We start from the raw sequence: 23,118 nt of genomic DNA on the forward strand, positions 1-23,118 counted from the left end.
TCTAGGTAGACAGGAAGATATTTCATTACAAGTTATATCCATTTGATTAAACATATTTATTTCATAAAGCATCCCATATCTTTAACATATTGGACAGATTCTAAAATCCTTTTGCAACAAACTCAGAAGAGCCAGGCACTGAGAATGATGCTGCACCGGCTTCTTTTCTCATAGCTCAGTGAAATGTGTTCTTCCAGTGATACTTAAAATTAGATGAATATTAGATTACCTCTAGAAATGTATCTTTTGATAAATTTCAATTAATTAAATCATTAACATTTCATCCTCCACAATAAGCTAATAGCATAAAAGACGAGGATTAATTAAGATACAAGACCTTTAGAGATCTTAAGTTTTGTGAATTTTACTTGAAGATAATCAGTTGAAAGCCACAGATTTTTAATAGCTGGTGGCATTCTATATTTATGGCATTTTATTGAAAGAAAGGTCTAGGAATTACATGTGTAAATTTGTATTCATATACTACTGTGGTATAGTGTTTTACTACAGAATAAAATATATGAATGGGCTTGCAATTTTAATATTAATTGTACACAGTAGAAAAATAATGGAACTAGTTGGTATTTAAATAAATGTGCTCATTTAAATTAAGTTCAATAGCAAATGCAATTAAAGTGACATGGAAAATACAATAAATATGATAAGCAAAGAGTTGAAACCTTTATGACATTAAGAATTCATAAATCAGTGTCAAGACAGAAATACCATAGAAAATAAGCAGATCACAGAGTTAAAGAAAAGGCGTATCAATAGGTGAGGTTTTTTGTGAACACACTAATACCAGCCAAAATGCTGCAAAACAAATTTATCTGGATAGACAAGGAAAAAATAGAAGATACTTTATCTCCAGCATTTTGCAGCAAATGTATGTCTATCAATAATTTAAGCTAACATAAAATTACAATTGGTTGTTAAATTTTGCTAGTGAATTCAGGACATTGCTACCTTGCTATTTTCAGACTTTTAAATAATATTTATTATTTTAAATAATTTGTAGTTTGAAAATGATCACTAGTTTCACAAATGAAGTATTAAAGATAGACAATAATGAATATGACAGCACAGAGTTTATCAATATTGCCGGTAATCAAATAATTCAGTTAAACACAAGATTAAATAAGACATTCACAATCAGATCGTTTTGAAGGTAGAGCACTCAGTGTTACCATGGACAGATGATAGTTTTGCATTTGTACAATACTAGGTAGGATGTGTAAACCTACGTAACCTTCTTGACAATACATTTGTCAGTAGCTATACAAACACAAGTGTTAAGTTCATTTTGAACTCATAACTCCATTGCTGGAAATATACTCCAAAGACAAAAGAAACTTAATGAAATGTATAAGCACAAATATGCTAACCACTTATTTATGTATTTGCACCCCCAGTATTTATAGACTGTTTTCTTTTCTATGTATATAACATTGTATTAGCCACTGAGTATGTAAAAGGTAAATGTGTGTGTGTGTGTGTGTGTGTGTGCATGTGTGTGTTTGTTAGAGAGATTGAGACAGATAAACAGAAAGACCAACAAAGAGACAGAGAAGCAGACAGAGACAGAGATATAGGAGAGAAGACATGCATATATATCAAAACTATAATAATTTTAACCATTATTATGTAAATTTTATTATATGATAGGTTTTGATACATGTGCATAGTTATATAATAAACTATCATATTTATTTTATATTTGGAAGACTTTCACTATGATTTATATGTATTATCTCATTTAAACACAAGAAATCTTATCTTACTTTTGTATTCCTCTGTAACAATTTACAGTCTTATGGATACAGTTGAATACAAGTTTCTTCTCATGATTTTGAACATTTGAAGTTCAAAACTCAAGTAGTTCCTTTAGCCCCTTGATGAAATAATATGTTCTTTTCTTATAAATTTTGATGGCATTTGTTAGCTCCATTTATTCATCTTCAATGTCATTAAGATCAAGTTTAAACTACCTCACACTGATATTTTGTTATATGTTGTTATTTCTAAGACAATGGCTAAAAGTCCTTGTAAATTTACTTGGCCTACCTGAATAAATATCTAAATATTTATCTCAATATAAGTGGGAAAAGTCACTCACCTTCATCTTCAATCCTCATTCTTCCTTTACTGTCAAGCCTAACACATCCACATCCTCTAAAGATTAGATTGTGCACATTTCTTTTTAAGTTTTGAAGGTTTATTCTATAAACAATATATAGTTTTTCCCAAAGATGGTATAATGAGTTGGTAAAAGATCTGGTATTCAGTCAAAGCTAAACAACATACTTGAGCCCTGAAATACACACTTTATAAGAGTATAGCTGTTACAAAATTCTTGCTAACAAAATAAGATTGTCAAAATCTTTTTTAAAAAAGATGAGAAAGTATGAAAATAATCAGAACATTTTCATGATTTTATGGTTATTTCTATTCTACTTTTGTATAGAATTGTCTTCAGTTATTATGGTCCTCAACTATTCTCCTGTCATCTTGCTTGATCAGGACATTATTTTTCTTTCTTTTTTTTTTTTTTTTTTTTTGGCAATGGACAAGGCTTGTTTTATTTTAATGACTGATCCACGGGAGGCCACAGCCGGGCCACTATGTACAGACTGAGGGAAGCTTATTTCTTGGTCTCTTCCTCCTTGGACAGAGTCTTGATGATCTCCTCCTTTTTGGCCTGCAGGCGCTCCTCCCTGCGCTTCCGTGCTTCCTTGGTCTTAGACCTGCGAGCCTCAGCCTGGTCAGCCAGTAGCTTCTTGCAGGCCTTATCTGCCTTCAGTTTGTGGATATGTTCCATGAGAATCCGCTTGTTTTTGAATACATTGCCTTTGACCTTCAGGTACAGGCTGTGATACATATGGCGGTCAATCTTCTTAGATTCCCGGTATCTCCTGAGGAGCCGGCGTAGGATCCTCATTCTTCTCATCCAAGTGACCTTCTCAGGCATCCGAGCGTTGGCCGTACCCTTCCTCTTCCCTATGCCCATGTGCCTGCCCTTTCGGCGGGCCAAGGTGTTCTTCCGGCAGCGAGCCCGGGAATGGACAGTCACGGGCTTCCGGATGATCAGCCCATCTTTGATCAGCTTCCTGATCTGCTGACGGGAGTTGGCATTGGCGATTTCATTGGTCTCATTGGGGTCCAACCAGACCTTCTTTTTACCACAGCGGAGGACACTAGAGGCAAGCCTCTTCTGTAGCCTGAGCATACTCATGGCTGCGGACGCAGCAGCGAAAGGCGACATTATTTTTCTTAAAAAGCCCTTTCTCTCTAAGGTTCTAAGAACTACCAGGTTATAAATACTCTGGGAAGTGGTTGCAAGCCATTATTGCTGCACTCCTGTCGAACATCAGGAAGAAGCAGTAAGAAGAAACAACAAGGCTGCATGTGACTCCCAATTCTTCCTTAAATACAGATACATCTACAGTCCTGTTGATAACTGCACTGCTCAACACAGAACCCACTGATGGGTTCTATACTTGCTGACATTCTGAACCAGTGTTATTTACTTAACCTCCAGATTGACTGGTTACTCTCTCTAGAAACACTATGCCTTTTCTTGAATCCCTAGTTCCTTTCATGGATTGTGCAATAAATATAAATTTATTAGAAAATGTTGTTGTATGCCTAATTAAATCCTGATTGGTACAATGGCTAGAGTTAGACTCATGTTGCAGTGCCACAGATACCATGAACATTTGGTTTTCACTTTGACACTGTAGGCAAAAGAAGAAGGAGAATGAGGAGGAACAGGAAGAGGAGGAAGAGAAGGAAGAGGGGGTGAAGGATGGGGAGGAGGCGGAAGTAATAAAATGAGAAGAATAAAAGAAGAGGAGGAGAAGCAGAAGGAGGAGGAGAAGGAGGAGGAAAGGAGCAGAGTGGAGGACGGGGGAGAAATGAACAAAGAAAATCACTTGTAAAGATACAAAGGGAAACACAAATATTATAGGAAACCTCAAACATGGTGTCCAGGTTATATACTGCCAGAATTATCAATCTCACATTTGCCTGTGTTTCAAATAAACAAGACAGATAAATAATCTCGGTCTAATGTGACTGCTGGAATGTCCTCACTTCCTATAAGAAAGAAGAACCAGAGATAAAGGCCGTACTGGGATTTTTAGCACATTTTAGGTCAAAGGCTTAAAATGACACTGTAGTTACATCTTCAAAGTCAGAACTCACCTAAGAGTGATTTGAAAACTCAGAAAACTACTGTAAAAATAACTTTTTCAGAAAATTTGACTCAAAAATACAATCATATAATTCTTTTTTATTTTGTACAATATATTCTGCTTATGGTTTCCCCTCACTCTCTTCTTGCTATTCCCTACCTACATTCCCTTCAATCCGGGTCCACACCCTTTCTGTCTCTTGTTAGAAAACAAACATACATCTAAGAAATAATAATATAAAGTGAGATAAAACAAAAAATAAGATTAGAAAAAAACAAACAAACACAAGAAAAATAGCCAATGAAAAAGCACAAATAATACATACAGATGCAGAAAAACATAAATTTGTACACAATAAAATTTATTTAAACTCAAGGACCTCTGAGGTTAAAAGAAAAATTGAAGAACATCCTCACTTAACATTATGACACAAAGAACCTCTATACAGGCCATTTTGTTCTCTTTTGGTAGACCATCCACTGATGGGCATAGGACCTATCCAAAAATGTGGTTTGACCCACCAGTGAGACTTTCTTAGAAAAAAAATAACTTTTTGTATTGCAGGTCATTTTCTGTTGGAGATAGATTCCGGGTTAGGGATGGGAACATGTGTCTCATCTTCTGTTATCTCTAGGACATCATTTGGTGCAGACCAGCATTGATTCTGTACTACCATACAGTCTCAGTGAGTTCATAAGTTTGCCATCCTTATGTTTAGGAGGCCTTTAATTCTTGGTGTCCTTTATATCCTCTGGATCTTACATTCTTTCTGCCTCCTCAAAAGGACACACAGAGGCAAGAATGCAATTATAGCATTTTGTCGAGGCCACAGATAGGTTACATGGTATGTTTCACAGATTCACTCCCTTAGACAAGACAGATGAGGAGGCAGGGAGAGAAAATTAGCTTGTTTCTGATGTCTCTGCTAGAACTCATCTACGGATGTTAAGATTGTTGAACTATAGAACCTTGTATTGAATTGATTTTCAGCAGAGTGATCTGTTTTAAAAATATGTCTCATGATGTAACCATTATCAGTATCTTAAGAAATCCAAAATGTTGCTAAGACACTATTAAAGAAAACATTGATGAATTATCTTAAATAAAAGGGGACCAGTCTAAAAGGAAAATACTACACATGCCCCAGATTTCTTTGAGTAAAACTCAGACCAAGGATGTTAAAGCAGGACACTGATGCCTTGTGAACTCTCGGTTGGTATAGATGCCAGTGCTTCCATATTATACACCGCACACCACCACAATCAATGCTCTATACTCCAGGAGACACAGGGCCCCACACTGCTACTGAAGCCTTTAAAAGCTTAGGTTTGCAAGTCCTTGAGATTATTTGTATATATAAATGATCAATATACATGGTTACCAAAGCTTTATTTAAGCCAAGTTCAGAGTATAACAAGGGTTCCCAAGAGAAGTCCAATGTTAGTGCGTATAGGCGAGCACAGACCGTGCATATTGAGGATACAACTGGACTAATAGCAACTTGTACAGTAGTAAAATGGGCTCTGAACTTCTCACAAGCATGGACTCTATGATCTTCTTATGGGAAATACTGAAGCACCTGTCAGCAAGTCTTGAAAGTTGTAAAAGCTCAATAATTGTTTGTTGAATACATTATTGGATGGGTTTCTAAATTCTGAGTGCTTTATTGTTATAGAAGAATCACTTGATTTTCTTTTGTTCTAGGGTAACAATTTTACAGTGTCTTATTTACTACCAGATTCTGTGGGGTACAAAGATGCTTACACATAAAGCCACTGTGACAATTCTGCACAGAGTAACTGTAAACGTGTAAAGTATTATTAGACTTTAGAAGAGGATAGAATCTTATAATAGTCCTCATGTACCGATGGCTTTGCATAGTTCCTGCAGTAACAAGGGCAAACAACTTCATCTCAGAAGTTCTCACAGTTCATTAAGACAGTTGGGTAGCTTCGACATTTTGTCGTGATTTTATAAACAATATTGTTTACAACTCCCAGCATATAACCTTACTGAGGTAAAAGAAAGCAAAACAGAAAGGGGAAGGGGATCTCATACATAATCAAGCTGTAAAAATACAGACTACAGAGAGGTCCTTTATGTCACTGAGATAGATTATCACACTCATTTATGTTCTACATCATGGACTTTTAACACGTTCACAACTCGCATGTGTCATATGGGCATGAGCTTTCCTTATCCTCCCACGCAGACTCCCTTCCTGATAGCAAATTGTTTCAAAATATCTTGTCAGCAAGCCTTGGCTGCTGCTTAAAGACAAACTTGAATCTGAAACCCTTTGCACTTTGTGAAAGAAAGAAATATTCTGTTTTACTCCCAGTATTAGAATATAAATATGTGTCACATGTAATTTCAGCAATTTTTGGGTATTTGAGTTAAATCAATATAAAATATAATACCTATTTCTCCTGATATTTAAATTTTAACAACAATGCTGAACACATATACAGTATTTTATAAAATATAAAAACTATGCTCTTGGTTTTCTTGATTTTATTAAGGGACCTTTTTCTAATTTTATTTATTTATTTATTGGTTCTAGTTAAGCAAATAAATCTGTTATACATTTAACACATCTTAGAGAAAAATCTCAATGTAGTCAATACAAACCACTCTTAACACACAGGTTAAGAGATTAAATATACATAAATTAACCACATTCAACCTCAGAATTCTTAATTTTTTCAGAAAGAATGATAATCAGGCCTAGTAAAGAAGTTGAAGAAGACTTGTGTAAAACACCGCTTAGACCAACAGAACTTTATAACTCTCAAACTGAATGGAGCGAGCATCTCTCTTTGGTCTGACCTTATTACTTGACTCCACTAATTTGTCCAGAAACATGAACATGCAAAACTAAAGCCTAAAACCAGAGATCTGACTGCTGCCCATGGCTCACAGTTTCTGCACCAGAACAGGAGCTCTAGTTCAGGAATCTCAGCTAGCTGGAAACAAGCATCCCATCTATGCTGCTTTCTGAGTATGTCTGGTTCACTATGAGATGTTAGCCAAGTATATGAAAGTTCTTGTCACGTGTGGCAAATACTGTTTCACTGAAGAAATACATTACCTCTTGACCTGACCATATTCCCAGCCCCTCTTCTGCAATGATACCTGAGCATGGGGTAAGAGGTGTCGTGCAGATTGTCCCATGGGAGCTGGGCATTCCACAGACTGTATTCTCTGCATGTTGGCCAGTGTTGCTCTCTAAATTTACTGGTGTCTATTTTAAAAAGAAGCTTCTATAATAAATGTTGAGAGATTAACTCATCTTCAGGTGTAGAGATGAGAACAGAGAGGAAAGTTTATTACTGTGTTCATTTAGAAAATTAATAGCATTAGGTTTTCCCCAAGGGTGTATGACCTAGCCGTCCAACATTTTTGTCCAAATTAATGGTACTACGCATGAGTTCCATCTTGTGGAGAAGATTTTAAATCCAACCAGAAAGTGATTGATGATTCCCATAACACTTATGTGACTATTGTACAAACTTACTTACCTTGACAGACAGTTGTCATTATAGTTCATAGGACTCAAAACATGCATAGTACCTTCTAGAATGATGACAGCTAGCCAATAGGAATGAAATATTTCAATTGTATTCCAGCTTTATTTCTCCATATCCTGTTACTAAATCTTACCATAAACTTCTGGAAGGTCAGTAAAAGCCAGCGCAATAGCTGGTAATGGTGGTGGTAGGAGTTCTATGAGATCCTACTGACAGCTTGGAAAGAAGTAACTCATACATAGCACTGAGCTTTTGATGTGATTGTCTACACACAGTATCTAGATTAAGTATTGCCTCCCTCACACAGGGTCATGTCATTTAAATTTTATTAATACAAGACACTTACATAGACAATTTTGGGCCTGTGTTACCCCAATGAAAATTATTATTTAAACCTTATCCTTTTATCTAACAATTTAAGAATTTTTTTTCTCTAGACCTGAATAATATTCCATTGTACTTTGTAGTGCTTTTTCATTATCTATTTATCAGTTATGGGAGTCTAGGCTGTCTCCATTTCCTATTGTGTATAGAATATCAGTCAACATTGATGAGCAAGTATCTCTGAAGCATCACACAGAGTCCTTTGGAAGTAAGTCCAGAATCATAGGATAGATTTATTTAAACCTTCTTGGAGACATTTCACACTGATTTCCATAACAGTTGTACCAATTTTCACTCCCTCCAACAGTGAATATTTGTTTTCCATTCCCAAATCCTTGGCAACATACTTCATCATATATTTTTTTCAGAGCACTTTGATGCTCACTTTACTGATGTTAAATAATATTAAGCGTTATAAAACATGTTTCTTAGAAATTTGTGTATCCTCTGTTTAGAATACTGTTTAATTCCATGACCTAATTTTGTATTGGTTTATTTTTCTTATTTTTTTTAGATCTTTGTATATTGTAGAAGATAACCTGCATAAGATATATATATATATATATATATATATATATATATATATATATAATTTTTCTATTCTATTGGCTGTTTCTTCAGTTAATTATAGAGCCCCATATTGTATAAAAAATTAATTATATGAGACGCCATTTGTCAACTTCTATGTCCATAATATTTAGGCCTGGTTTGAAAGTCCCTTCCTGTTCCAATGAGTTCAAGCATATTCTCTAGTTCTCCCCTATCAGATACAAGGTATACAGTTTTATGTTGATGGCTTTGATCCATTTGAATTTGAGTTCTGTTCAGAGTAAAGGATAATTGCATAGATTCATTCTTCTACATATAGCTATCCAGTTTTGTCAGCACCACTCTTTGTTTTATATACATTGTGTTATTATCAATATATATTTTTGTCCTCTTTAACAAAAGTCAGATGGCTTCTCTCCCTCCTTCCCAGGTGGAGCCTCTCTCATTAGTTCATTTCCCATACCATATCACCAGTTTCCTGCTATTCTCTGAGCTTCATCCCCAACCTGTGATCCTATTCTACTTTCCTGCTTTCTGTGATTACTCTTCATTAGACACTCACAGCTAAGAATGTGCAGCTAGGAACCTCAGATAAAAGAAAGAACTCAGAGAAAACTGCAGAAGGGGCAAACAGATTGTAAGAGGCAGAATACCAGGAAGATGACTTCGAAGCAGGCTCTCCTAGATATATGGTACATAACAAAACTGGAAGAAGAGCAATAGCAATAAATATGTTAATATGGAAAGGAAAATTTTGAGGGCTCATCCCCCTTGATAAAGAATTTCAAGGAACTTACTTCTGGGAGAAGACTTAATCTCTCCCACAAATGAGATTCTTTGTTGATTGTCCTATGCAGAGTGCTTAGTTTTGAAACTGTATACACACAAACAAAGCGAATAGACTCAGAAGAATCTGTTTAAATACATATATTTGTTCTGTACCCCCCCCCTCTCTCTCTCTCTCTCTCTCTCTCTCTCTCTCTCTCTCTCTCTGTGTGTGTGTGTGTGTGTGTGTGTGTGTGTGTGTGTGTGTGTTTAACAGAGAGACAATGAGAGAGACATATGTAATCAAAAAAAGAGGCTATTGACTTGAGAGTACGGAACATCTGAGGAGAGTTTTGAGGAAGAATAACTGGAAGAGGCTGAAGGGTAAAAACGGAGTGAGGGATAATGTATTTCAATTAAAAGAAGTTTTAAAATAAGAAAGATATGTGTTATTGATCATTTCCTATAATGTTCTTGTTACAAAAAAAAAAACCTAGATCAAATCAACACATACAGCCTATTTCCCACAAAGTATATTAATGGAGAGGTGTTTGAGGACAGAAGAATGATTTCATAGGATGGGATAAAGGGTGAGAATTGGATGAAGAGTCAGGGCTGAAATGACATTTAACTTCCTCTTTTGAGGGTCATGAGGGTAAAAGTTGGAGAGATTTTATTGTTGAAGAACACAACCAATACGCCAAGACAGGATGATGGCCTTCACTTATAGCAGAATTTGTAGTTCTTGAAATCATAAAGGCCTGGTATATCCTCGGATGTTGATAGGATTCTAAACTGTTTCCTTTGCTACATGGTTCTGCTGTTACAGCTTCATGATAGAAAATTAGCTGTCCACACAGTCACCTGCTGAGCTCTTTGAAGAAATAGAAAGAAATCAATTTCTTTGTATTTCCTTTGAGCCTCTTGCCTCCAGGAGTTAATGTTGAAATGTCTAAGCTATGTGAAACTAAATAATTGCAAGTTTACTGGTAGAGAAAAGACAAACAGTGGAAATGGCAACATATTTTTATATGTTTATATGATATACCTGTTAGAAACCAGACCTTGAAATTGTGGGAACAACGTTACACAAGGGCCTACATGGAAGGTCTGAGTTGTTTTCATCCCTGTCTAGCTTCTCTTTTTCTTTCTTTCTTTCTTTCTTTCTTTCTTTCTTTCTTTCTTTCTTTCTTCCTTTCTTTCTTTCTTTCTTTCTTTCTTTTTTTTTGTTTGTTTTTGTTTTTCAAGACAGGGTTTCTCTGTGTAGCCCTGGCTGTCCTGGAACTCACTCAGCTGACCAGGCTGGCCTCAAACTCAGCCTGTCTAGCTTTTCTTATGCTGATGAGGATAACAAGAAGTTTTTGGTATGGGAGTGTTGCTGTAAATAGTTAAAATCGGACACTGGTCAAGTTGACTATCTAAGCTACAGCAGCTCTGCCTAGCTCAGCCGCCATGTCCCACAGCCAGAGGCCACATGAGTGCCGCAGCTAGAAACAGCCAGCCAGAAACACCAGCCCTGACACGCAAGAGACGTCCGCGTGGGAGATGGCTCTGTCAATCTTCCACACTGTCTCCGCAAGGCTGAGCATTTGCCTAGTCCATCCCACCATCCACTTGAGCCCAGTTGGAAAATGAGACTCTAATGCTTAAATTATCCAAAAACTTTATATATTTAGTAATGATCAGTAACAAAATGCCCATACAATCAGAAGTGTAACCCAATACCCAACCTAGATATACCAATTACCTTTGACTGCTACAGACCGGTGAACATCCGCCTCTGTGTTCCCCTCTCTCTCCTTCCTCTCTCTCTCTCTCTCTCTCTCTCTCTCTCTCTCTCTCTCTCTCTCGTTCCTCTCTCCTAGCTTCTTCTCTTCCTTCTCCTCTTCTCCTCCTTACTCCTCCTCTTCCTCTCCTTACTCCTCCCACCTTAGCTCCTCCTACATGGATAAGAAGCTCTTATTGAGATATGAAGATTAAAAACTGAGGGTACCAAAACCCTGTTGGAGCTTACTATGTTCAGAAATTTAAATTTAAGCATTTGGGATATGTTCATCAAACAGGAAAAGATACTTTATGAAAGCTCATGTCAGAGAACACACTGGATATAGTTGGTGAGGCAAGATTATCCAGGAAAAAGGGGGATTAGGTTATACATTTTAGCTTGACAATGTTTACCATTTTAACTTATACTTGGTCAACTACCCATAGACTAAATTTTATCTTTATTCCTAAAACCATTTAAAAAAGAATTATTTGATGCACTGATTGGCCTTCAGTGGGTCAAGTCCCTCACAGGTATTTGTACACTTAGATGCTTGCCAGAGAAGGAAGGGCAATGTGTCCCTATGATTGAATGTTTATGCATCTAAAAGTGGGACTGCAACAAAAGTTCATTTATATTTGTATACATGCATATATACATATATAATTCTTATAACCAATACATATGAGGAAATACTGGTTATACAATAACAAGTGATCAGTTTTAAATACAAGAACAAACAAACAACATCATAGAAACTCAACAAGTTGAATTTATGTATTCAGGAATATATATATTTAACATAATATATAATTATTAACAATTATTATAATTATTAACATAATTATTAACAAAATTAATGAGCTTTTGGCATGTAGTATATTTCTTTCTTCTGTCTTATTTTAAGATATTCACTTTATCTATGGTTTTAAGTCAGTTAATTATGATCTACTAAAATAAAAGTCATCCTAAAACACACTTTGTAGAGGATGAAGGAGGAAGCGATTATTCTATGGGATCAATTACTCAGAAAATAGATCTACTTCTAGATAATGCCAACCTAAAGGCATCCAAAGACTCCAGTTGTTAACTTTGAAGTTTAAAAGTATGCTTATCTTGGGAAATATCTTGTCCATAGTGAATAACGTTCATATCAATTGCAAACCCTAGTTCATAGATATGTATGCTTTAACACAAATATATAGTTTGCATAAAGATACATTGCTGAAAGACAAACCAAGTTGTAAAGCTATAGTGATCACACTATAATGTTAATAATAATCATAAAGAATTAAATAAATATTACTATAGAATAATCAACCTAAACCTTAACAATTATAACATTAACATTTACAATCATATTTTCTTTTTCCTTTTCCATGTTATATAAATTATAAGCCCTTCTCTCAATAGTTACACAGTCTGTTTACTATGAGAAGTTATATAACTATGAACATATTGCACATTGCAATTAGATGTTGTAATGGAAAGAGATTCATAGCCACAACAGGGCTGCAACAAGTCTGTTGCAGTGAACACAAAGCCACCAGGAGGACAGCAGGGATGTGGAGACTGAGATAGGGAATGCTTACTATAAAAGGAACTGTTCTTGGGAACCTTAAAAAGAAAAGAAAATTCTACACTGACAGAAATATGCTCAAACACAAAAATACAAGTGTTTTACATCTCATCCTACCCTCAGATGGTGCAAGAACCACATGTGGACAATTCTTTAAAATCATGGGTAATAAGGCTAAAAATACAACGAAATGTTTTTGTTTAGAAAATTCTAATAAGTCAAAAGGCCACTTTAATGTAATAGTACTATTAGGAAATCTCCCTCAAACAATGATTATGTCAACTATATTCAGATTGACCTACCAAATTATAGTAAGTATAGTAATTCTGTCATTTTTTCAATGTCCCAACCATTTATTGAATTTTGTGCTTGAGGTTTCTCGAAAACTATTTAGAATTGTTAAAGCAATGGACTTTCCAAATACTAAGAAACTGAGATGTAAAAAACGGAAGCACCTTCCCAGATAGAACAGGACTGAAAACAGGAACTCATAAAGACTGAGGCCACATAAGCAAGATTTTCACCAATTCAAGCCAGAGGGGATCCCAGCCCTGAGAGTGAGAGGTGGAAATGGCCTCCTACCCGTAACAAGGAAGCTAACTCCAGTTGACACCCATTTGCAGAAACCAAACCAAACAAAAACAACACCACAACACCACCAACAAAAACAAACTTAGGTTTCTTAATGAAGTCTAATTGGGTATATTAACCACACTTAAGGGCAGGCCCCAGCCAGCAGTAGATGACTAACACGGCAGGAACTCAATGATAATCTAGTAGACTTTTTGGTCTCATGATGTTTTATTTGGGCTTTGTTTGCTGTTTGCTTTTTGTTTAACACATCTTGTGTTTCAGATTTTTTGGGTTTTTTTATAGGTGTGTTTATGTTTTTCTTTTTTATTCTTTGTCTAGTTTTGTTTGTTTGCTTGATTGATTGCTGCTTGCTTGCTAAAGGAGAAAGAAAGGGCGTGGGTTGCGTGGGTGGGGAGCTGGGAAGAAACTAGGAGTCAGGGGCAGGGAAACCATGATCAAAAGATATTGTATGAAATATTTTTTCACTTAAAATTGTATAAAAGAAAGAGACTAGAAGCAGTATTATAGTTCAGTAAATAGCATGCGCTTTAAAGATTTTATTTTTATTTATTTTGTAATGTAATGTATATGTCTGTGTCTGGGTATTTGCAAGTGAATCTGCCTGTGGAGTGGATTCCCCTCATGTTCAAGTTACAGGCAGTTGTGACCCATCTGACTTGTGTTGTTTAAATGAAATTCAGGTTTTCTGCAAGAACAACATGCGCTTAAAAATTAAGCTGCTTCTCTAGCCCCATAATAGCCATTTTTTGTCTACATTTCTGAGATTGTAACTAATTAGAAGATGAGCTCAAACTTTTACCCATTGTAAGGGTCCCTGATTCGCTGACAAGTGATACCCCAGACTCATATAGTATATAAAAGCAAAGAGCATTTATTTTATTATGCAGAAATCCTACATGCTGGGGTCTCCCGTTCCAAGATGGAGACAACCAAGTGAGCTCAGAGGCCCAATTTAAAGCACGTTAGAGGGATTCCTGGGCATGTGACCTTTATCCTGCTCCATCTCTACATTCCAGAGCCATTACCTGGGCATGGGGGCTGGGGGCTGGAAGCTGTTACTAAAGCAATGTTCTTGCTTCAAGTCAGCTAGTGGGCAGATTCTGATGGCAGGTGAGTTTCTGACTAGCTTCCTGAAGCTTAGTGTTTTTTCTAGTTACTGACATGCCTGGACTTGAGTGGACTTGCCCAGTTCTTAGATCTAGTCTCCTAAACTGTCAGTTTGAAGCCTGTCATAGAGTCAGCCTAACCTTCTTACCATATTTTTCACACAAGTTATCAGTATGAATGCCTTTTGAAAAATAATCTGATAAATCAATTGTTAACTTTTATAATCAATTGGATTAGGGCAGATAAAAATAGGTGAGAAGGCTGGTATGGATTAATCTTCAGGTTTAAATATTGACACCTTCCCCCACCCCACCCCCCAAAAAAGAGTGAATTATCTTGTAGGCAGATAAGCTATGGAATGGCAGCTACCAGATTGGAGTCAAACATACTGTGTGCTGAATATGTCATCAACTAGTCCTTCTATAACTCCTAACACAGAGTGACGAAAGAGTCTTGGAAGAAAATGTAAAGGTATTTGTTTTCTGGATGTTGAATCATTTAATTTCCTCTATAAACAACTGAGCCATAGTGTAAACTGTATCTGAAGGTCCCAGCTGGCAAGTAGAGTTTCCTCCCCTTAGAGTAGATAAAAGCGGCTATAATATGCCAGATGGGAGAAAGTCATGGAACCACAGAGAAAGAAAGATCAATTTTCTTCTCCTACAGTATTTAAGTTCGGTTCCTTTTGCTTTCTCTTCATTTCTGATAGGAAGTTCTGGTTTAAGGAAGAGTGTGACTTCCTCTAAACTACTGTAACTAATGTAAACATAATCATTATGTATTTAATCAACTTATGTTTTGTGTTTATAATATTTGATGCACTTGTAGAATGTTCTGTCTTTAACCTCTTTGCTCTGATTTATTGCTTATTTTGAAATTCACCATAAATAATTTTAAATGAATCCTTGCAGAGTCTTTTCTGTGATGGTCACAAGGTTGAAGACTTTTTTTTTTTTAATGTGTTCTTTCTCTTTATTTTTCCTGAAAGGTGAAAGACGAAGTTATGTTGGAAAGGAAAACAGAGTTATGCTTGAAACAAAGATTTAAAAACAAAAGGGTTTGTTTGCAAAATAGTTAAATTTGAAGTACTGATAAGTACAATGGTCTAGTATATTTTGACTTCTAAACATTTTTTAAATTAATAAGTCAACAAAATGCATTATACTTAGAAACCACTTAACACTATGCTTTCTATTAACATGACTAGGTGGTGTATTACTGTAACTATGCCATGCCTAAAATTATGCTCAGAGAAAAAGAATACCAAGGGAAAAAAAGGGCTTTTTAAAAAAAAGAATTTATTTGTATTTATGTGTGTATGTATGCCATATGTCAGCAGATGCCCATGCAAGCTAGAAAACACCATTGGATGCACATCAAATAAGTCACCTGACATGAGCATTAGAAAACAGACTCAGGTCCTTTGGAAGAGTATCTAGTTCTCTGTGACAGCTGAGCTGTTTCTCTCACACTCCCACCTAAAGTTTTAGAAACAATTATCACCAAGCACATAAATTTAAGGTTCCAAAGAGGCAATATTATCACTGATGGGTGCGTTGGCCTTATTAACATTTGTATTTAAATTAAAATAATTCGTAGGATTATTTCCTTATTACTAAAGTTAGTACATAAATTGAAATGATTGAAGAGATCATTCATTTGTCATTAAATTTCTTTTAAGGTGGAGAAAACAACAATTTGGTTTTGTTTTCTAGTAGGTCCTGATACTGAGTACTTGTATGTCCATTTTTTGATGGATATAGAACACACTAACAAATTAAAACAGCTAATAACACAAAAATTGGCAACCTCTATCTTTGGAGAAAGGCCTTACTAATTTGTAATGATGTTAAAAATTACTAATCTTTTCAATTAAAAAGACTTCCAGATTTTTAGAAATCATTTATAAGACTTTTCATCTAAAAGAGACTAGATCAGGAGTTACTGTACCAAATAGCATGCTAGAAGTTCTCTGTTTTAAATGAGTTAAGGAACTCTTTCTAAGTCTAGAGTATACAAATGTCCCATTCTTACAAGGAAAGGCAACATTTTTATCTAAATTTTATTTTTCTATACTGGCATTGTGCATTAAAACAAACAAAAAGAAAATAATACTAGGTTTTCCACGCTGTTGGTTTAGAAATAAATAAAATAATTATTTAATATTAATTTGGTATTCTTACTTTTTTAATACAGAAAAAAATGCTGGAGTATTCCCAAAGAAATTTTGAAATAATTTGATGTTTATAGCAGTTTAGGTGACTGGACAAATTATCGAGTAACTTGTAGGAAATGAGACTCAAATCTTGGTTTCTGTTTGCTTACACTGAGGAGGTTAGTGCTGCATTAGCAACCTTGTAGGCCACTAATGTTCTATTCTCTTCCTTAAGAATTAATCCAACTGTGTCTATTAATCACCTCACTGACCCAGAAAGCCTACCACAAGAAACAATGAATTCTTAAAGACATACTAAGAAGAAGGAAAACTCATACCCTTAATGAGAAGTGTACTTCCTCTTCTCCCCAGGAGCCCATCCTTCCATACCCTATACATGGTTTTGAGTTCTAACATAGTGTAATTTTTCTTTCTTTGTATATTGGCAATAATCATAAAATTACTTGGTCAGACACTTGGATATTCTCACTAATTCTGTGAAGGTCTTCCCTAACCCACATTTAGTTTATTTCTAGGTCTTAACTTTTTAAAAATTTTATTTATTTCCCCTTCCAGTTTCTCTCCACAAACCCCCATTCCCTCCCCCTGTTTCTATGAGGGTGCTCCCCTACTCACCCACCCACTCCTGCCCTAGCACCCTAACATTTCCTTATGCTGGGTCATTGAGCCTCCATAAGACCAAAGGACTCCCCTCCCATTGATGCCCGACAAGGCCATGCTCTGCTACGTATGCAGCTGGAACCATGGGTCCTCCCATGTGCACTCTTTGATTGATGGTTTAGTCCCTGGAAGCTTAACTCTTTTATCAAAAACTGTTTTGTTTTTGAAATTGCAATATAATGATATTTCTCTCTTCTTTTTCCTCCTACCAGACTCTCCAATGAGTTCATCCTGACTCTATTCATGACCTCTTCTTTTTATTAATTGTTACTGCATGCATAGATGTATGAGTATATGCTTGTGTATGTACATGCACACACATGTGCACTTCTAAACATGTCCTATTTATGCTCAGTTCATATAAGGTGAATTGAGTGTATGGTTTCAGAGCTGGCCATTTGGTATGTCTGTTCTATTCCCTGGAGATGACTATTTCTCCCTCTGTGAGCATCCCCCTGTTATTTGTAGTTGTTTGTATAGGGATGAGACCTCATAGATTTTTTTTCCTTTCTATTTGGCATGTCCATTCCTGTCATCCCTGTTCAGCTGACATTTGGGCAGTCATGTTAATGACACCTTATAAGTATCTCTTCTGACCTTACTAGAGGACAACCTCACAGAAAATTCCCTGTTCTGCTCTTACAGGCTTCCTGCCTCCTCTTTGACAATGTTCCCTGCACCTTACGGGTGGGAGTATTACTTCCAGGCCAGCTTAGAAAACAGCACTAAAGATCTTTTTCAAAGTAAAAGGTTTTGACCAAGGAAGAAACAACTCAAATTCTGGCAGGAAACTCCAGATCATGACAAAGATAAGACATGCTTGTATCAGGCCACCCCACTTTTATAGAGAGGAGCGTCCATGCCCTTGTGTGGGCATCATAAATAAGTGTCAGGAGTTCAGAAAAATGTTAGAGTAGGAAAGAATCCTATAGAAATATCAGTGTTGGGTCTTCAATCAAGGCGGGGTGGAAATCACCACAGCACAAATTTGTGACTAGAAAATCAACTCTTCCAATGCAACAAAGAATCTCATTGAAGTGGAGTTATTAGTCTACACTACTGTTCATCAGAAGCAGTTTGTGACATTGACTGCCTACATCACCTGAGACTCTTGGAGGAAAAGGGGAAACTCTCTCTCTGTCTCTCTCTCTCTGTCTCTCTGTCTCTGTCTCTCTGTCTCTCTCTCTGTCTCTCTGTCTCTGTCTCTCTCTCTCTCTCTCTGTCTCTCTCTCTCTCTCTCTCTCTCTCTCTCTCTCTCTCTCTCTCTCTTTCTCTCACTAATACCTCCTGGTGATTATATTTCATCCTAAGCTTTCTGGGCCCTGAGATAAAATGGCCCATTGTACGGCCACCTTGATAAAACCCTGCTTTGTTGTTGATGTTTTAAATGTAGACAGATTTTGGTGGTGAGTTTAGCTTTTAATCTTCAACATTAAAATTGCTTTCCATATTTTCCACATAGACTGGATTAATACACTCTAAAAGAAAGAAGAGATATTTTTCAGGCTTTTACTACTGAAACTCACACTAAAATGTTTCAATTTTGTATTAAAAATCAAGTAGATAGTCTGTGTCTATACAAATATACATACTTCAGCATTCATAGAAATTAAATAAGAAATAATTCTAATGCTTATCAATATGTGAATTTATGTGTGGTATTTTTCACTTTATTTTGTCATATCCCAACATATTGTTTCAGAATTTAATAACATATTGACAAAATACAATCATATACAATCTCCTACTTTTCCCTTATGACTTTCTTTTGTATCCCTTCTAACTACGTTCATGTCTTGTTTTTATTTTGAAAGTGTACCATGTCCAATTATTGCTGTACATACATATGAGGGTATGAAGCTACCATGACATGGGAAACCTACCAACATCCACACCTTCAGATAAGAATGTTTTCTCCCTTCCTCATCAGCTATAAACCGCTAATAGCTAGTCTGTAAGGTTTATAGATAATATCACCCATATAGGTGGAAATTTTGGTTTGCTTAATTTAATGTAGGTAACCACAGCTATTTTAAGTTCACGAATTCAAGAGTCATGCCATGGCCAGGGAACTGCGTTGTGAAACACTGCTTCTCATTCCCCAGGCTTTTCATTCTTTTAGCATCCTTTTCTGCCATGTTTTCTGAGCCTTGATTGGGTACTGGCAAGTGATAACTACGTCGCATGTAGGACTGAGCATTGAATCTTTTCTTTATGCTACACTGTTTTGACTATGGACCACTGGAAAAACAAACTTCTCTGACCATGGCTGAAAGCAGCCCAAAATATTTAGCACGCAATTTGGCAACATGACCATTTAGCGAACAACAAAAGCAGGCTCTGCCCTGGAGCCTATGGCCTCCCAAGTTTTGGACATTTTAACAGAATTGTCTTATGAGGTACGAACTGTTTCAGGTTCTGATTTCAAATCCTTTGAAAAACTGGTTACTTAAGTAATAGGACTATGGGCCATAGTAAATATTATCTTCCCTCTGAATGTATATATCTAGGAGTAAGGCATAGTTAAGGAACATTTTCTTATTTCACTTGTTGCTGTGATATGATATTGGTCACAAGCAACTTTAGAAGGAAAGGCTTGGTTCATTTAGCTTACAACTCCTGCGTTACAATCCACCACCACTATGGAAAGTCAGGAAACACATTCAGGCTATGAACCTGGGGGCAGGAACTCCAGCAGAGATCACAGAACAACGCTGCTGCCTGGTTGGCTCCAGGCTCATGTTCATCTACCTTTATTACATAGGTATACATTCCTAGAGATGGCACTGCACAGAGGAATGGGACTTTCTATATCAATTAGCAATTAAGAAAATGCTACATAGGCCTGGCCACAGGCCAATCTGATCAAAGTATTTCTTGAACTGGGGTTCCCTCTTCTGAGATGAATCTGGCTTCTAACAGGTTGACAGGTGCAGCTAACTATGACAAAAACTAAGTTGAGTTCCATCATAGATACACCTATAGACTACCCCAGGATCTAGTACCTTGTCCTAGAAATCTAATGTACATTATGATAAGTACTAGTTAATGATACTGTACTGTATAGATTACATTTTCTAAAACAGAAGTAAAAAGAACGCAAAAGAGATGAATTATATGGTAGAGATATTACTAATCTAAGTGTAAAATAATTCCTCAATGTTTATCAAATCTGCATGTCATATGCCATAATTACATACAATTTATATAACAGATTTATCCCATGAAAGCTGAAAATATAACTAATTTGTTGAGTTTGATATGGCTAATGTTCTTGATTCTCTTTATTTAAAGAAAGACCTATCTCTTTGTATAATGAACTAGTACACTTAATGACTTAAGACTTCTATTCCTTAACAGTTGGTTTAGCTGTAACTATTTTATCAATTTACATTCATTCTCATGCCATTTGTAATTCCAGAGGCTGAAAGCTGAGGCTGTCTCTTAGCCTATGAGGTCACAAACTCTAAATAGTACAAAGGAATTCTGCTCCTTTAAGATCTGACATTTCGCTTGCTGTACACTTTAGGGCCGCTCCCAACCTCATTGTATGGAACTCTTTTCATGTTTATTTTTCTGATATTTTCTTTCCTCTTTTTAAAATGAAAATATTCCTTATTTATCTTAATATTCCTATCACTTAATCTGTCAATAATTAAGCTTTGTATTTAATATTCTAAAATGCTATCCTTATTTTTGTAATTCTTGTTTCATGGTTCAATGTTTTGTTCCTGCATGTAAAGTTCATTGACAGAAGGGAGAGTCCCTAGTGTATCTAATATATTTTAGTCTATAGATAGATTATTGTCAATATGTGAGAATTCTAAGTTTGATCTTCATGAGTGAAGGGGTTAAGTAGACAGAGAGAAGCATGAAAAGTGAGAGCATGTGAAAAATAAATAACTACGTTTGATGAGGCATTAAACATGGAACAGTAGCAAAAGTGTTTACTATGCCCAACCTACCTCAGTTTTATAGTCTGATTTTGAAAACTGAAAACAAAATATGAAAGTAAACTATCAACAATACCATAGGTAGAGAAAAGGTAAAATGTATATATGTGTGTGCGTCTGTGCATATGCTTGTGTGTGTGTGTGCAAATGTATCTTTGTACATGTGTGTCTGTATGTGTATATGTGTGACATTTAATAAGTATATTGGTATGTAATATAATATAATATAATATAATATAATATAATATAATATAATATAATATAATATAATAATAAATATATTTACATAGTTTTTCCATCTAGGTAGATGGTACATATATCCCGGTGAATAAATTTACTATGGCACAACAAAACAGCAAAGGTCAAAGTCACTGTTTCTTTTTGCTAATTCTACTTCATATCTATGTAGCAACCCAGTGGTTTCTTCTTTTCTAGTTTGAAACTGCTTCCAGTCCTGTGATAGTCCTTGTCCTTCTTTGTGTGTTCTTTCTATTAAACGTACTTTCTAGCTTTACCTGGCTTAGATAGCTATAAAAATTGTATTCAGCTTCATGTTTTCTTCAATACTATGCCTAACTAAATATTTATATATATTGCTATGTATAGGTAAAGTGAACTAGATTTTCTATACTGAAATATTTTAACATAAAAATGCATTGAAATTTCTCCAGTGATAATTATGTATTTCATTAATTTTCCTTTTATTATTATAATGCTTCTATGAAATACTTATACATCCCTGATCTATTGAATTCGAATTTTTATGAAAGATACTGTGTAACTTCTTAAATTATAAAATTTATGTTTTTTAGTTTTACTATATGTAACTCAGTTTTATACTTGCAGAAAGACTTAAATTATTAAGGATTTCTCTAAATCCTAGTAAGATTTGATTTTTAAAATAGAAGTTTTTATTATGAATAGTAAAATGGTAGTTTCTATTTTTTAATTTCAATTTTCCTTAATTTAGATGGAAATATTTGATTCACAGTTGAGTACTTCTTTTCTGTGAAATATGTGTTTATGTTTTTGTCTCTTGTGCTGGTAGGCTGTTTACCATGTCTCAGTGATGTTAAGAAGTCTTTATATATGTGTGCTCTGACATCATTCTTCCTTTATATTTGTGTACATTTTATATTCTTAATGGTTTATTGTGAATTTTCTTTTAATCACACAAATACAAACCACAGTATTTTTTTCTTGATCAACAGAACTTATAAATTGAATGTAAATCAAGTAAATGATATTTTAACTGTATTTGTTTCATTTAAGAAATTTGTTCACTTCTCAGAACTCATAAACATACCAAATATATCATAATGTCTTATAAATATTTTCCTTAAAATGATCAGCCTTTAAGACTTTTAACTCATCTGGCATTGATTTTTCTGTATTCTATGATGTCAGGAATGTGATCTTCTCTTTTTAGTATTTGGAAACATTTGTTTGTACTTTTTCTCAAAATGCTAGTATCCCCATTTGATGTCAAGATTCAATATATGGATGAAATTTATTAGGATGCTTTTGGTGGTTTTATTTATGTATTTACTTACTTATTTACATGTCTAGACAAGACAACTTTTACTTTTAATCAAGAAGATGTGCTTAAAGAAAGAATAAGGAAGGCAGGACTTGAACTTGTTTTTTATTCTAACTCAGGTAGTAACAGTGTATTTTCCCCATTGCTGGAGTCTGAACACTGTCTTATTCAATTGGCTAGTCTTTAAAACCATCAGTGCACAGGGAATTGAAATGAAGGAGGAAAGCAATCAGGTTTACTGCTCCAGAGGAGCAGTTACTGATCATTTTAAACAAAATATTCACAAGAAATTATGATATATTTCAATATTTATGAGTTCTGAG

General features: G+C 35.3%; 1 pseudogene; it reads right to left on the minus strand.

Annotated features, from left to right (window-relative positions):
• Window positions 1-2,565: 2,565 nt before the first annotated feature.
• On the minus strand, window positions 2,566-3,249 carry LOC114614531 (annotated as a pseudogene).
• Between the last annotated feature and the right edge of the window lie 19,869 nt (window positions 3,250-23,118).

The sequence above is a fragment of the Grammomys surdaster genome, unplaced genomic scaffold (assembly GCF_004785775.1).
Source record: "Grammomys surdaster isolate TR1022 unplaced genomic scaffold, NIH_TR_1.0 126391, whole genome shotgun sequence".
Classification (NCBI taxonomy): Eukaryota; Metazoa; Chordata; class Mammalia; order Rodentia; family Muridae; genus Grammomys; species Grammomys surdaster.